The sequence below is a fragment of the Camelus ferus genome, chromosome 4 (assembly GCF_009834535.1).
Source record: "Camelus ferus isolate YT-003-E chromosome 4, BCGSAC_Cfer_1.0, whole genome shotgun sequence".
Taxonomy (NCBI): Eukaryota; Metazoa; Chordata; class Mammalia; order Artiodactyla; family Camelidae; genus Camelus; species Camelus ferus.
The window spans coordinates 46,326,222-46,343,017 of record NC_045699.1 but is presented as its reverse complement, the minus strand read 5'-3'; the positions used below and the strand labels follow the sequence as shown (position 1 = coordinate 46,343,017).

The 16,796-nt window shown below is 45.2% G+C and overlaps 1 protein-coding gene across 3 annotated transcripts in view; it reads left to right on the top strand.

Moving 5' to 3' along the window:
- The window catches only part of GABBR2 (gamma-aminobutyric acid type B receptor subunit 2), a 352,698-nt gene that overhangs the window by 108,417 nt on the left and 227,485 nt on the right, over positions 1-16,796 (top strand). The window contains exons 1-2 of one of the 3 annotated variants that reach the window (XM_032478052.1): positions 12,139-12,228; positions 15,932-16,048. The exons of the other annotated variants lie outside the window; for them this stretch is intronic. The gene's annotated coding sequence lies outside the window, so the exon portion shown is untranslated. Of the gene's footprint in view, positions 1-12,138; positions 12,229-15,931; positions 16,049-16,796 lie in introns of those variants that run through there. 3 annotated transcript variants of the gene reach the window in all.

Sequence of the window (16,796 nt, the reverse complement as noted above, 5' to 3'; positions counted from 1 at the left end):
TAAACCTACGGAGAAAACAAAGTGACAATTTTACAACGAGGTTGCTACTCTAGGAAAAATAATCGTAATATTTTCTGCATGAAAATGAATAAACCCTGAAAATCCTCCTGTTCTGTTTGCTTTATTAAGGTAATTTTTTTTTGCCCTCCACCTGGGGAAGGGCCCAGTAGGGTGTGACAGCGGTGTATGGAGCAGAGTCCTGAGGAGGGGATGGTATGGAGGCCACAGGCAGCCTTACTTTGCACTGTGTCTGGGTGGGTGTCCCATCATGGTTAGAAATGGGCCCAGTTTCAAGGGGTGGTTCTGGCAAGAGTCACTGTAGAGGCACCGAACCACCACATGTAGGAAACCTCTCAGAACCTTGGAGCTTGGAGAGCCCAGAGGCTGTCCTGGGATGAAGATCTTGAAGCCCAGAGACAAGAGGGCCCCAGCCCAAGGTCACCCAGCAAATGGCAAACAATGGGAGCCCAATCTTGAGTCCGGGGTGTCTCTGCCCTCAGGTCTGGGTATGAATAGCAACACAGGCCCTCCAACGTGCACTTGCTCCCAGGGCCCACAAATGCCATCCAGCTTGATTCATTCCACCCTCTGCCACGTGAAGGAGGGAGGCTCACTGGACCTGTTTTGTGTGAAGTGCAGGAGAGTTGAGACCTGCCCAATGGTCCCCAGTGAGGAGCTGGAGTAGAGGGTGGGGGCTGGGCCATGGCTCCCAGTCCAGGCAGAGGCACTGCTTTGGTACACGGGGTCCTCTAGCTCAGCGCTTTGCCCACCTGCAGCCCCACTGCCTCTGTGCTGTTATGCAGCTGGTGTGTCACATCAGTGTGGGGTGAGGCCATCTGGGGGGTTCTCAGCCCCTCAGATTCTGAGATTCTGAGTAGCTGTTTTCATTGGCAAGGATTAGATGCTTCTGGAATTTGGAGAGGAGCTTTCTCCAAATCATTACAGACCTTAGTTGCTTTGACCTTCAGTAGTATGTTAGGGACAATAGCTGTGGCCATGGTTTAATAATAATTATGATGACTATTACTGATTCCCCGTGATGCTCTCCGGGGCCTGCTCTCCACTGCCTCCTCCCCCACAACTGCCCTCCCAGATGTCCCTCCCACTGTCCTGCATAGCCTCTCCCTTCTGTGTGCCCTGTGCTCTGTGCCAGGAGTCAGTCATTGCTGAAAGCTCCTAGTTCACTCCCTTCCCACCACCACCCTGCACAGCCTGTCCCCTACTTCCTTTTTCCATTTAGCACTTATTACATGTAGCACGTTTTACTTATTACTATGCTCTCTAACATTTACTAACATTTTACTTTCCCTACTCATTTATTCTCTCCTTCCCCCACAGAAATAGAAGCTCTCAGAGGTGGGCCTTTTTTCCCTGCTGTGTCCCTGCCGCCTGTCACAGTGACTGACACATAATAAGTGCTCAAATAATTCTTGTACGATGAATGAATGAATGAAAGTTCTACTCACTCTCCTCTACCCTCTCCATCTGGCTAATTCCTCCTTACGTGTCAAGAGGTTCAGCGTAAGCACCTCCTCCTTCAGGAAGCCTACCCTGATTTCTGGTACTGGGTTCAGTGGCCTTTTCTGGGCCCTACACTGTCTGCTGCCCATTTCATGGAGTGCTTTCCCAGCCTGTGCTGTGATTGCTTCTTGGCGCCTCTCTCATCTCCATTACCTAGTGAGCTTATTGAGGATATGCTCTGACTTGTTTCCTTTGTTTGCCCAGCGCCTGGCACAGAGCATGGCCCATGTGAGGTGCTCAGTAAATGCCTGGTGCATCGAACTGAATCAGCACAGAGTTAACATCTAACGAAGGGCTCTTGGGCATCTGCCCCACTCAGCCCTGGAAGGGCCCTAGGGTTAGGCCTTCCCAGAGTTGCTTCCCTGTTTTACAAAGAAGGGAGGTACAGAGATGTGCAAGCTGGGACAGGCTGCCCTCCGAGGGTCTTCACCTCTGCCTGGCCTTCCAGATGCTCCCGCTCTTAGAGTTTTGCCAGCCCCCTGGCAAGCGGTCCTGTGAAGGGGCCTCCTCAGAGTGGATTGTACTCCTAAATGTGCTGCTCCTAGCTGCCCCGAAGAGCCCCTTTCCAGGCAGGGGGTGCTTCCCATCCCTCAGGGTCTAGAGCAGCACTCAGCAGTGCCATCTGGGTGGTCAGTGCCATGATGAGCTTGGGGACACTTTTGCAGGAGCTCAGCCATAGGGTGGAGGCAGGCAAGCATTGTGTCCTGAGGACAGAGGCCTGGGAAGGCATGTTTGGACTTCAGACTTGGAGGGGCTGGGGTGTGGGAACAGGGTGATGAGGTGGGCACCCAGCCAGGCCCATGGATGCCTGTGTAACGAGGCCCCCAGAAGTCAAGTGGGGTCAGCCTGTGCCTGGGGTCAAGTGGCTATGGGGATGGGATCTGGGGAAGCAGGCCGAGTTTTGGAGTGATGAGAAAACCCCTTCTCAAAAAGGCTTCTGAAGACAGGTGCTGCAGCAGCCCATGCAGCGGAGAGGTGGAAGGACTTGTGACAGGACTGAGGAGTTGGAAGTTTCCTTGAGTAGAGGCCCCTGGTTGTGGTGATGTGTGACAGAGACCCACCCCTCATCCATCAGGTGGGGGAGTGACCGCCATGTCCCCAGCTGGAGGACATAATTAACTCCAGCTGAGCTGCTGCTGACGCTGGCCCCGCCTTAAGTAATGAGTGCGGCTGCAGAGGGTTGGGGTGATGATTCTGTTCCACCTGTGATCACCCTTCATCTCCAGACCGGCACCCAGTGAGTGTTTGAGTGCAGATAGGGTCTGTGTCAGGCTGCAGCTCTGGCCTAGTGTCCCAGAAAGGACTGTCAAGTTTGGGGATGTGCTTCCCCAGGGAAAGTTGGTGGAGCAGGCAGCTGGCCAGCAGCCTCACCTGTGTCAGGTGCAGTGCTGGACTGGTGGCATCCCCAGGACCCCAGGTCCCCTCCTGGCTCCTCTACCTCAGTTTTTGGTAGCTCAGGACTCACTGGGCCCCTGGAGGAAGTTAGGGCTCCCTTCTTCCTCTGCAGTTTCCCTTCCTCTTGTGCCAAATCTCACTACTTCCCTCTGTCCCTCTTGTTGCCCTGTCTTTGGCTTCTACCATCTCCCACCTGGACCCCTGTGCTGGTCTGATTACCCATCCCCGTGTCCAGTCTCTCTTCCTTCTAATAATGTCCTTCAAGTGGCAGCCAGGGTTGCCCATCTCAACCTGAGGGGGATCATCGCCATTCAGCTCTGATGATGTCAGTATCAGTTTTAAACCCTTTAATAAGGGGTTTAATAAGTACAGTTTCTCTGGGATGCTGAAAAAGTTCTGGAAATAGTGGTGATGGTTATACAACACTGTGAGTGCACTTAATGCCACTGAACTGTACACTTGAAAATGGTTAAAATGGTTAAAAAACAACCAAACGAAAATAAAAACTCCCCAGGGCTCCCAGAATTGGGTATGGCCCCTTACATTGGTGCTCAGGGGCCCCCAGAAGCTGCCTCAGCCTCCCTTTCCAATCCCACCTCTCATTTCTCCATTCATTCTTGGAGTACTCCAACTCAGCATGCCACTTACTGTTTCCTTGCCTTTTTCCTGTTTCTTTGCTTATTCTCATGGAAATTCAGGATTAGAGTCTACTCCTTTACTCAGTGAAGAATCTTTCTGCAGGCTTCTGCTGGAACGCCCACAGTCACAGGCATCCCACTGCTTTACAAGACGTTTTACCCTATCTCTGGACTGTAAGAGCTCAGATTGTAAAAGATAAGAGTTAATGTTTGGAGTATGATGCTCTGGATTTGAGTCCTGGTGCTTCATGACTTACTAGTCGTGTGACCTTGAACTTGTCAGTTAAGCTCCCTGAACCTCTGTTTTCTCCTCTGTTAAATGAGGGATAATACAGGTGACATTATGGATTTGGGTCCAGGCCACCACAATAAAGCCAGTCACATGAATTTTTTGGTTTCCCAATGTGTATAAAGTTATTTGTACACTACACTGGCGTCTATTAAGTGTGCAATAGCATTATGTTTAAAAAAGAAATGTACATACCTTAATTAAGAAATACTTTATTGCTAAAAAATGCTAACCATCATCTGAGCTTTCAGTAAGTCGAATATTTTTGCTGGTAGAGGGTTTGAAATATTGTGGAAATTATCAACATGTGACACAGAAACAAACTGTGCAAATGCTGTTGGGAAAAATGGCACTGATAGACTCTCGACACAGAGTTGCCACAAATCTTCAGTTTGTTAAAAAACAAAACAACGCAGTATTTGTGAAGCACAATAAAACAAAGCTCAATTAAATGGGGTGTATTTATAATGATATCTCATAGAGTCATTGTGAATATTAAACAAGATACATTATGAATAGCCAATAAGATAATGCACATAAAGAATCTAGCATAGTGCCCAGCACATAGGTCAGTGCTAAAGAAGCGTTAGCTTGATATATATTCATTGAAGCAAAATCTGCCACACGAACCAAAACACAGACTGCTAGGTCAGGAAGGAAGCTGAGAGACCAACTGTGGCAGCCATTTGTAGTTCCCCTCTCCTGCTGGCCAAGTTGCGCTTTGGGTCCCTGGTACTCAGTGGGGCCACGTCTGGCCGGTGAGTTCCATTTAATTGCTGATTGACCCTCTCCAGAGTTTTCTCTTTCCTTCTCTGTTTGCAACAGGCAGCATTCAAGATGGTAGTTGTTCCATCAGCTTGGGCCTCTGAGCAACTAGGATGTGCCAAGCTCCCTCTTGCTGAGAGAGAAATCAGCTTTTTATGGTGTGCTCCACTGACGTTTGGGGGATTGTTGCCACAGCAGAGCCTAGCCTCTCCTGACTTGTAAACCAGTTAACTCAATCTTCTGTTTTGTAAGTGAAGCCCAGGTGAAGAGGAGGGCACAGGGCAAGGCAAGGGCAGGCCTGAGGCTCTCACCCAGGCCCACATCTGTGCTTGACATCGCTGGCTCTATTCTCCCTTTGGTATCTTTCTTCATCGGTCTTCCCCATCACTGAGCTCCCATTAAGGAGGCCATTGAAGTGACCCGTCTGACTGGGTCCCATTGATGTCACATGCTGGTCAAACCCAAGCCTCAGGGCCTCTTAGTTAATGGGCCTCTAAGAAGTGAGCTCCTCTGTGGACACACATCCTTCCCGGGGTGCTGGGCCAGGTTGCTCATGAAGCCTCACACCTGGACTGTTGCTCCCACACCCTGCTGGCCGCCTTCTTTCCCATCAGGCCTTCCTCCTCTGCACCAGCTGCCAGAGGCATCTGCACACAGCACAGCCTCCATCCTGGCACTCCCCTGATGAAAGTTCTGCACTACCTCCTGCTGCCTAGAGAAAAGAAACTATACTCTGCCTGGTGTTCAGGGCTCCCCAGGGACTAGCCAGTCTGACCCCACATATCTGTCTCCTTCCACCTCTCTTCTCTACTCTGCTCCTGCCCGAGAAGCAGGTACCACACTTCTCCTGTGTGCCCTGCACTATCCTCTCCGAGACATTGCTCATGCTGGAATCCCAGCCTGCAGTGCCCTTCTACCACTGCACTCTCTTCCTCATCTTCCAAGGCTCAGCTGGAATGTCACCTCCTCCAAGAAGTCCTGGCAGAATATCTCAGTGTGGTTTGACCATTCCTTTCTTTTTGCATGACTCGAGTCTCTACCACAGTTCACACTTTTATCCTGCCTTATGTTTCAATCTTCTCTTCCCCCACTGAAGTGAGAGCTCCCTCATGAGCAGGACCAGATGTAAACTTCCTTGTGTCCCCAGCACCTGCCACAGGATCTGACTCTTCACCGTTGCCCCTGAGTGTTAAAGGAATGAATGAGGGTTCCAGACCTCCATTACACCTTGTACTACATTTTACTAAATTATTTCTGCACCTCCTCTAGATTTTAAGTCTCCTGAGGGGACTTATACCCATCTCATACCCCTGTATCTAGCCCAGGTCCTCAGCACGTGTGGAACCTGTGTGCCCCTCAGAAGAGCACACTGCAGAGGCATATGTGGAGTAGAAAGGAGTGAAAGTGGCCTGGTGGCATGTAGCTGAGTGTGTCCCTCCTCAGCAGGTGACCTGGTCCCCATTCCCAGGGGAAGGACTGCGACTTGTGAGATTTGTGCAAACCTGCAGAAGGAGCACCCCCCCCCCACCTTCCTGACAGGCAGACTGCATACACTTTGTGTTCATGACCCAGAGTTTTTAAAATGTCACTCCTGCATATGTGGGGGTACTTATTGACAGCTAATTAGGAAACACAGTTTGTATCTACCAGTCTTTGAAAAACATTTTGTAAACTAGGTAATTGGCTTTCCCAGTGCAGAGGGGAGATGTGTGCTACGGCTCCATCATCCTCCAATAACATAGTCTGCAGCCGGCCAGCAATTCAGAGTGACAGCTTCAGGGAGAATACAGAAATGCCAGTTTTTCTCAGTATCCAAGATGGACATTCTGGCTCTCTGGAGACTTTCAGAAGCAGATGGTCTGTCCATCACCCTGGGGAAGGAGTGTAAAAAAATCAAGATGGCAAGAGTTAATAAGCTCTTTGGAATCGAGCTAAGCTGTGGTTACTCTTATTTCAGGCTGTATCCACCAGCAACGATTGTATCCACCATGCAGCAATAATTTCGTCTAGCCAATATGTACTAGATACCTGTTTGGAGCCAGGCCCTCTGAGGGCACAAGGGAACAGAGGGTTCGAAGGCCACCCAGTGCAGCGAATCTGAGTTATATCTGATCATCTCCCTTGAACTCTAGTTTGACATCAGTGTCCTGATTGATAGGAGAACACTTGTAAATATACAGCATAATTTCTTCCTACCTTTTCCTATAATCTTATTTTGTCTCTCTTTAAACTCTTCTCAGCTTTCTGTAATAGTTTCCCAGGTGTGTTGATTTTCTTATGTTTCAACATTTTTATAGTAGATAGTTAAGAATGTTTACTGGTCAATGCAGTCTCATCTCAGTAACAAACACCCCTATGTTTCAAGTGGTTCAATGCGTTAAGGTGGTTTCTTGCTCATGTCATAGTCAAGTGCAGGTCAGAGGGTGTGTTGGTTGGGTCCTCTGGGAAGCAGATGCCCAGAGTTCAAGGTGCATTGGGAGAAGTGCCCATGAAAGAAAGAGGAGAGAGAGCAGAGAAAGGCAGGGCAAGTCTTCAGAGTGTGGGCAGGTCTGCCACCTGTGAAAGCAGAGGGGGAAGGAAGGAGAGGTGGGTAGGAAGAGACTCAGGAAGCAGTGCAGCTCTGAGAAAGTCTCAACCCGACCAGAGGGGCTCAGGGTTGCCCATAGCTAAGTCTTGTTCTGGCCAGAAATCGTGAGCCTGTGTTTGGCCGCCATGCTCAGTCAATGATTTGGGTTGCCTACAAAGAGCCAGGCATATTCTGAAGGCAGTGCTCCCAGCATCTGTCAGCTTGGAAGACTGCCCTCCACATGACAGGTCCTCTGGCAGCAGTGGTGCCCCTCCATGGTGGCCACAGGGACCTTGGGGTTAGGGGAGCTTCCAGGTCCTTGGAGTCTTCCCCACTCACACTATGTATGGAAAGAGAGCAGGAGCACCCATGAAAAGGTTTTATAGGCCAGTCCTGGGCAAAGCACCCATCATCTTTGCTCACATTCCATTGCCCAAAACTCAGCAGTCACACCTGAGTGCAAAGAAGGCGGGGAATGGAGTGTCATTGTGTGCCCAGGGAGATCAGAATGCCAACTCTGCCTGCTTACTCACTGTGTAAAAACTCTGGACATATCACTCACGTGACTCTCTGACCCTCAGTTTCTTCATCTGTTGAAGTGTGGATAGTAGGACATGTTTCACAGTGTTGTTGTGAGGACTGAGTTAATATGTATTTAAAAGTTAGAACAGTGCCCGGCACAAATATAGCAGGTGATACAGCGATTGCCCTGCTGTTATCACCATTCTTATTTCCAGATTTAATGTGTCCGTAAATGTTTCTTGAATGACTACTCTGTTTGAGGAATCTTTATATGTCACAGGGACTTATTATTTCTCATAGCACTTAGTGGATGCTCAGAAAATGTTTGAATGAATCAATGTCAATGGAAAAAATATAGTGTATGTTGAATTCTGTTGACCATGGTGCTTGGATCATTTTTAACATGATTTAGCAATAATAAATGTTAAGTCCTGTGCTTTGGCTTAGAAAGCCAATCACAGAAGAACAGAAAGAGACAGACTTAAATGGTTGAGAAAGTATCTTGAGTGTGAAATGCCTACCAGTTTAAAAATGAGTTTCTGTCTCTATAAAAATAATATGTGCTTTAAAAAATTTCAGGCAAAACACGTTAAGTACAAAGAAGAAAGTTTTTTAAAAGTCACTCAAAATCTTACTGTTTTTAATGTGAATAACTCTCATTCCGGACATCTCTCTATGCATTCAGTTAGAGAAATGGACAAATAATTTTATAAAAAGATCATTATTACATGCTAATTAAAATTGATGTCAAATTTTATTTATTTGTATGTCAGAAGGAAAAAAGAGGAGTAAAGCAGAAGGAATTGCTCAATATTAAACAGTTTTACCTTTGCTACAGGAAATATTTGTTTTTAAAATATCTAAGGGTAGTAGAAGATTATGAAGAGCAGTGAGGTTAGAGCCCTGGCTTTTAAACTCCAGTTTTCCACTTTAGATGGTATCGATTAAAATCCTTGTATGGAAGAAAAGGAAATTAGCGATCTCATAACTCCTTTTCCATCTTCTAAATTTTCTGCTACATTATATTAGCTTTACATTGCTGATTGTTTCACATTAAATGGATCCAGCTCTCACAATCACTCCTTTTTATCACAAGCCTTCCTTTCCTGAGGTCTGTATTTTGATTCATCTTGTGGTTGGCTAGATTTTATCATCGAGTGGTTTCTTTCTTTCTTTCTTTCTTTCTTTCTTTTTCTTTCCAAGAAAGGTTCATAGGTGTTTTGTTACCAAGATTACTTGTGCTGATTTAGTAGTCTTTACTGACAGCAAGCTCTGTGCGAAGCAGGTACCAAGTAGAAGGCTTGCTGTCTGAGAATATATTAATAGAAGTCTGTGCTCAGAATGCGGGAGGTGATCGTTTCATTCAGTTTAGCATTGCGGCTAGGTATGCTCTAAGCGAATCAGTAAGGAAAAGACAGACAATCCAACTGAAAGATGGACAAAATCACCAGTCCAAAAGGGGAAACAGAAACTATACAAACATACAAAAAGATGGGTTATCCTCTTTAATAATCAGGAACATACAAATAGAAATGACATCAAATATCCCTAAGATTGGCAAAAATTAAAGTTGGTGAGGATGAGGAGTAATGGTCCAAATGCTGCTGGTGGGAGTGTAAATGGATAAAACCAATTTGATAAAACATGGGAAATCTTGTGAGTCAACGATTCCACTTCCAGGTTTATACCCTAGAGAAGCTCTACACATGTCTGCCAGGAGACACATATAGCTGTCTTGCTTACATCAGCAATCAAAACAAAACACTGCAAACAACCCAAGTGTCCATCAATGGGGGAATGAACAAATAGACCATGGCATGTTCACACAGTGGAATACTACATAGCTGTGAAAATGAATGAACTGCAGCTTTGTTCAGCAACAAAAATCTCACAGACATAATGTGAAGTCATAAAAGCAAGTTTCAGGCATGATTCCACTTACAGATACATTAAAAAATCAGTTAAATTAAGTGATAACAGTGTTTCAGGCATGTATATATATAATAAAACAACAAAGAAGAGCAAGGAAGGATAAACACAAAGTTCAGAGTAAGGGTTCTTCCTGGGTGAAGGAGGGATATGTGCCATGTGGGCACACAGGGCCTTTGGCATAAGCTGGGTGTTGGGTATACTGTATGTTCACATTGCTATTTTCCATGCTTTATATAAGTTATATGTATACATATATGTATTCTTTTCTGTGAATGAAATATTTCATATAAATTCTTGTTTTAGATAAGACAGTGCTCTTAAGTGGTACTGCTTGGGATTGAATCCTTACCATTTATGTGACCTTGGGCAAGTTTTAAAATATTCTGAACTTTAGTTTCCTTCTCTGTGAGATGGAAATAATAATAGTACTTACCTTACATAATGTTTGAGGAGTGAATAGGATAGTTTATGTGAAGTTCTTATTATCAGTGCTTGACACGTAGTAAGTGTGCAACACATTACTTTGCTTTTCTGTGCAGGGCAGATGGAGGTATTTGGGGTGCATCCTAGAAATATGTTCTCTGAAGCCTTTCCATAGGATGCTCACAGACAAGAAGGATGTGAAATTGTATTGTAGAGGGATGATGAGAAGAGCTAAGGATCCTTTGGCCTGAAAGCATCTCATGGAGGGAAGGCTGGCCAAGTTTAGGTATCTAAAGGGCGCTCATGGGGATGGAGGACTGTACATGTTCTATGAGGTTCTAGAGCAAGGGTGGGCAAACTATGACCGATGGCCCAAATCTGGCTGCTGCCTGTATTGTAAATAAAACTTTATGGGATTGCAACCACGTTCATTCTTTTATGTTTTGTCTGTGGCTGCTTTTGTGCTACAAAGGATTGAGAAGTTGCGACAGAGACCATATGGCACACAGAGCCTAAAATGTTGATTACCTGGCCTTTTATGGGGACAGTTTGCTGACCTTTGCTCTAGAGTGAGAACTTGGACTAGGGAATACAAAAGGAGGGTGATTTCAAGACCATAAGAACTTTCTAAGAAACAGATCTGGCCAATAATGAAGTAGTTTCCTAGTGAAGGAGTGAGACCCCTGCCACTGGAGGGCTGTAAGCAGATTGCTGACTGCTCCTGGAGCAGGATACATAAAGGGGCCCTTTGTGTCAGGGGCACATGTTGGACACATTAGCTTTTACATACTCCTTCAGTTCTGAAATTCTGTGCAGAGTAATTCCCTGGTTTCAAATTGGTCATTATTAACTCTGACATTTTCTTGACATTTTTACATTTTAACTCTGAGCAACATTTTTTTTGAAATTTTTAAGTCAAAAAAATTTTAATTCTTTAAAAATGAGATTTAAATGAAAATGGATTTTATCCCAGAGTTCCACTCTTTCATTAAAAAAAATTAATTTTCATGGCTTTTGGATCTATTCCCATTTATAGGTGCTGAATTTTAAGAGCCTGTATGTGTCCATTACGATTTCCCTGTGACAAGTCCATCTTGGCAGGGAAGGAGAAGCCTTTGGAAATAAAATGGGAAGGGAGTTTGGAGGTAATGACCATGAGCTACTGGAGGTGTGGAATCTGTGAAAGGCAAGGAGGAAAAATCCTGGAGAGAAGAAGGGAGGGAGGGCGTGAGTTAGTGAGGGCCTACTGTGTGCCAGAGCCCCTGTCCAAGAGACAGGACTGCAGATCAGAGGCTGTGGCTGGTCATTCAGCTTTCACTTATTGCATGAGAATGTGAACCATGATGGAATTAGCTTCCTGTCTGCCAGTCAGGTGTGGGCAAGCCAACTGTCAGAATACCCTCTCGAGGGGAGTGAGGGGAATTTCTGGTGGAGGACGTTGGGGAAGTAGAACAGGATAAAACCTGTAGCTTTCTTCCAGGACACGAGAACCCTTTGTAGGGGCTCTGAGAGCAATTCGTCAAAAGCCAAATCGCTCAAAGACAACATGTCATAAATAATTTCTCAGAATAATGGTTTTGCCCAGTGACCAGCTCACTAAAATCCATCTGACAGACACCTTAAATGGTGGATAGAAAAGCTTCAGCATTTCCATGGCTCATGGAGGGGCAGGTCCAGAGCCCGTAAGAAGAAGACAATAATAAACAGGCATTAGGGCAGCATCTCCAAGCACAGCATTTAGGAAGGACTGAAATACAGTTGAAATTGACTTTCACTTGAGCCTCAAGGACAAATCCTTGTGAAATGGCCATGCGAAGTATCTGCAAAGAATCCCTTGGGAAACTCAAACTTAGAGAAATTCCCCAATGGCTTGATGAATTGATCATCAGGCAAACTCATGTGTAGTGGATTAACTTTCAGCAAGTGGCCTATAGTGTCTGTGCTCAAGTGGCTGACTCACCCAGCCTCGCCTGCCAGACACCTGCCTGCACCTCCCGAGGCCAGAGGCAAAACTCATACACAGGCAAGGACATCTGGGGTCATTCTCCTTTATGGTTTTCAAACATTTTTTTTTTTTTTGCCACTAGCCATGAAGTCCTCTTTTCAAATTAAGTATTATGTGGCACCTTGATGCTGTATATAGAACAGATGAAGGAGATCTGCTGCTTGAAGTGAAGGTAAGGCACCTAGAGCCTCTCTCACTGGCCCCCAAGCATCTCTGCTGGGTTTGAAAACCTCCAGGCTTGTTCAGCCACAAAGACTCAGCTTTGGTCAGCTGGAGAGCCCATGAATTGGGGACACTAACCATGTCAGATAAGAAGAGACAGTATTAGAAGTGAGGATGAGGGACAGTAGCATCTAAAATGGGACAGGTACATCCATGTGATCTTTACTTTGTTAGTCACTGCAAACGTGTTCACTAGGGGAGCCGCAGAAGTGCCCTCCTTCCTTCTTCCTCCCTTCCTATCTCTCTCTCTTTTTCTTTATTTCTTTCTTACTTGGTGCCCCCTAGGTTGTTTCTCCGGCCTCAGGTCAAGAGTGCTGTTCAGGAAGAGGCCTGGGTTTACAGCATTATCCTGGGGGCATGGTCCTTTCTAGAACACTGTTGGCTTCTACCTTCCCTTCGCCCTTTCAGCTGAATTCTCTGGATCATTGAGAAAGCTCCAAACTGGGGACCCCAAAATCTCTCTCCTAATCCTGAAAGGACAGTGCACAAGTCCTGTCACCTTTCTTCACTCAGGGTCTGCCCTGAAATGAGGATGCAGGGCTGGCTGGGTTAGCAGTGCCTGCATGTTTGGAACTCACACAGCCGTAAAGGCTAAAGGGACGGGTGCCAGGGGGCACGGAACAGAAACCTACACAGGGTGGAAACCATCTTATTTTGCCACGTTAGGACATTAAAAACAAAATTGTGCTACTGTCTATAATTTTGTAACAGAAAAACATTTCAACACCATACAAACTATGAAGAATCTTGTCTAAAAATTAAGGGCAGTTCTTCTAATGGAATATAACTTAGTGTTAAGGAAAATCTCATTATATTTTTCTTATTTTTCTCATTTTACTTCACCACATTAGTTTTCTATTGCTACTGTTAATGGATGACCACAAATTTAGTGGCTTAAACCACAACCACTCATTGTCTCAGTCCATGGGCCAGAAGTCCAGGCCTGCATGACTCTGCCAAGCCCTCTGCTTGGAGTTCCCAAGGTCAAGGTGTCAGCTGGGCTGGGTTCTTACCTGGATACCCAGCTATTCAGGTTGTTGGCAGGATTCAGTTTCTTAGGACTGTAGGACTGAGGTTCCCATTTCGTTGGTATGTAGGACTGAGGTCCCCCTTCAACTTCAAGCCAACAATGGCACATCAAATTCATCTCATGCTTTGAATCTCTGATTTCCTCTCTGCTATCAGACAAGAACATCTCTACTTTTCAGGGCTTGTGAGATCACACGGGGCTACATGGATAACACTTTAAGGTCAGCTGATCAGTAACCTTAATTACATCTGCAAAGTCCCATTTGCCGTGTAACCTAACGTATTCATGAGAGTAAGACCAAGGAGGTCACGGGACCCAGAATTCTACTTTCCACACCCAGCCTGGTGAACACGGAGTCAGATAAACATTTGCAAACACTGTAAGATTCTTCCAGCTCAAATACAGGTGGTCAAATATTCTCAGATTTTTTAGTTGATATATTCAGAAGGTGTATATTTTGAGAAGCTAGGACATCATTATTACTATAGAGTCTTGCAGGGACTAGGTTCTGGGGAAATGTTTGCTGAGCAAACAAGTATTAATAAGTTCATTGTTGCCAATATTGTTTTAATGCAACTTTGATATAAATCTTGTGGTACTGTATTATCATTGTCATTAGCACAGATTAGAAAGCAAGCTAAAATCATTACATAAATGTATTAAAATTGAAAGTGATTCAGTAAATCATGGTAGAAACAATTGAAACATCAACTGCTCCATTACATCTGCTTGTGCTCCACTGAAGATGGGAAGTGTTGCTTTCAGTCAAGGTCAGGGACAATTAATAGAGGCCCCAAGAAACAGTAAGAACTTAATCTTTCTTTTCTCCCTCCCTCCCTCCTTCCTTCTTTCTTCTTTTTCTCCCATCTTTCTCCCCTTTTCTCTTTCTCTCTTTCTTGGTAAGACAATTCTCTTGACCAATTTTTAAATTAAATTAAAATTTGAAAATTGAAGTATTTTCTGAATCTCTGCAGGGTACCACCCAAACTCACTAGCCTGGCATTCAGAGCACTCCTTAGCCTTAGCCCAGGCCAGTTACCCCTCATTCTCAGTCTCAAGTGCCCCCACCCGCCTCCACCCAGACCCCTCCCTGGTGCTCCCCTGTGGTGCCTCTGCTCTGGCACTGTGTCCTCTCCACCCCAGTGCAGTGCAGTGGCCACCTGTGCTCCTGTCTCACCAGACAGTGAGCTCTCTGATGCCAGGAACTGCATCAGATTCAATATTTCTATCCTTGTCAGCACCCACCATGGATCTCAGTCTAGAATCTCTCAAATAAATGAGGCGGGAACAATGAATATTAGCCCACTCTGGTCCCACATTATGTTCATTTGAGGGGAGAGGAGGGTGGAGCAGAGGGAGAGAGGAAGACAGAAATAAGGAGAGAAATGTGGAAGTACAAAGAGAGGAGAACAGGCAGGGAAAAGGTCAGAGGGCTCTGTCAGGCATCCGGCGGATCCTTACTGAGATCCCCTGTGTAAGCTCTGGGGAGACAGCAATGGAAACAATGACAAAAAGCCTTGCCCTCAGGGCGCTTATAGTTCAATTAGAGGACCAAACAGGCAAACAAAAATAGACAAGATGATTTCTGACAATTTTAAGAACTATTTTAGGGTGTTAAATAGGATGGCATGGTAGCGTGTGATTAGGGGTGGGGACCATTTTGGGTAGGGGGACAGTAACAACTCCCCTGAAGAGTTAACGGCTAAGCTGAGACCTGAATGATGAGGAGTGAGTTGTGCTGAGAACCACGGGAGTATTATTCCCAGCAAAGAAAACAGCAAGTGCAAAGGCCCGGAGGCAGGAGGGAATTGCTTTCCATTTCAAGGAACAAAAAGGAGGCTGGTGAGGCTGTACTTGGTGAGCAAGGGAAAGAGTAGAGGAAAATCAGGTCAGAGAGGAAGGCAGAGCTGGATCTTGTGGCTTCTTGCATCCATTATAAGGAGGGTTAAGAATATCATACCAAACTTGCAAAAAAATACAAAATAGTTATTATATAACCTGTCAGCCTAACACTTAACGGCACTTTCTGATAGCCCTGCCTAAGGTCATCTGACTGGGGAATTTAAGTCCCAGACATCTTATAATTCTCTAAAACTGATAAGATGTGCTGGTTTTCAATGATATTCTTTTCTGTCCCCAAAGATTATAGTTTTATTGCCCTGTTGGACATTAGCCAGTTTTATATCTAATTTAGCAATCTTATTTCTTATTTTTCCACCCACTGTAAAAATCCTCATCTCTCAAAACTTTCTTTCGAATCCACTTTGTCATCCTGCAGATCCCCTTTATTAATGAGTTAAATAAAAGGTTGACATGTACCCTCTATTGATTTTCACTAGAATTATGTTTTTAACCTTTTGAGAGTTATATTCTGATAGGAGTTTGGGTTTTAAGTGCACAGAAAGCAGGAGAGTATAAAGGACTAATATATGTTTTACAAAGGAGCCTCAGACTGCTTGGTGATGAACAGGCTTAACTGGGCCCCAGGGGAAGCAAGATGCCCAGTTAGCAGCCAGTGCCTCTGTCCAGGGGAGAGCTGGCCACCAGCCTGATGAGAGAGGGGGAGGTGAGCCTTGACTGACTCCCAACATCCGCAGACATTTGTCTTTGTTCATTCCCACAGTGGATCGCCGGGATCTGTTTCCCCCCTCACATGTGAGCTCCTGGGCAGGAGCTGTGTCCAACTTTTCTGTTTCCTCAACATCGAGCCCTGGGCTGAACACAGAGTGATGTTTGGCAGGTATCTGCTGAATGATTTCTTCCCTTTAGATTCACCTCCTCCTCCTTTTTTATTGTGATAAAAATGTATATAACATAAAATGTACCACTTTAATGATTTTTAGGTGTACAGTTCAGTGACATTAAGTACATTCACACTAACCTGCAGCCGCTACCACCATCCATCCATTTCCGGAACATTTCCATCTTCCCAAACTGAAACTGTGCTCATTAAACAGTAACTCCCCGTTCCCCTCCCCCAGACCCTGGTAAACCACTATTCTACTTTCTGTCTTTATGAATTTGACTCTTCTAAATATCTCATCTAAGTGGAATCACACAGTATTTGTCCTTTTGTGTCTAGCTTATTTCATTTGGCACAATGTCTTCAAGTTTCATCCATGTTGTAGCATGTGTCAGAGTTTCCTAAGGCTGAAAAATATTCCGTTGTATGTATAAATCACAATTTGTTCATCCATTCATCTCCTGATGGATGTTTGGGTTGTTTATGCCTTTTGGCTATTGTGAATAATGCTGCTCTGTACATGAGTGTACAATATCTCTTCCAGTCCCTGCTTTCAGTTCTTTTGGGGTATTTACCCAGAAGTGGAATGCTGGATCATGTAGTAACTTTAACTTTTTGAGAAACTGCAGTACTGTGTTCTGTTGAAGCTGCACCATTTTGTATCCTTACCAGCAATGCACAAGGATTCTGATTTTACCACATCCTTGCCAATACTTGTTATTTTCTGCTTTTTTAATAATAGCCT